Below are 300 nucleotides of genomic sequence, written 5' to 3'. Positions count from 1 at the left end.
GATAGGTTTGGCACCTGCTTGTATTAGGCCTTGCCGGCATGCCACCTTCAAGATAGGGGTTGGAAAGGACCGATTTGATCCGGCGCTGTTTTTGTTTATTTTCAGTGAAGGGAAAATATAATCAAATTAACCATTAATAGTGAAACCATGGTCCAAAACAAACCAACCCAAGCTGGCTAGATCAGTGCAGTCAGTCATTATTGTCAGGGTTCAATCATTGTATAAAAAAACCGACCAAACATATTGCAACAAGCATGCGGCTTTGCGTGTATGCGTAAAATACGGCTCGCTAGCTGGAAC

The sequence above is a fragment of the Patiria miniata genome, unplaced genomic scaffold (genome assembly GCF_015706575.1).
Source record: "Patiria miniata isolate m_02_andy unplaced genomic scaffold, ASM1570657v1 HiC_scaffold_5, whole genome shotgun sequence".
NCBI lineage: Eukaryota > Metazoa > Echinodermata > Asteroidea > Valvatida > Asterinidae > Patiria > Patiria miniata.
The sequence above is the reverse complement of the archived record's forward strand: the minus strand, read 5'-3'. Positions refer to the sequence as shown.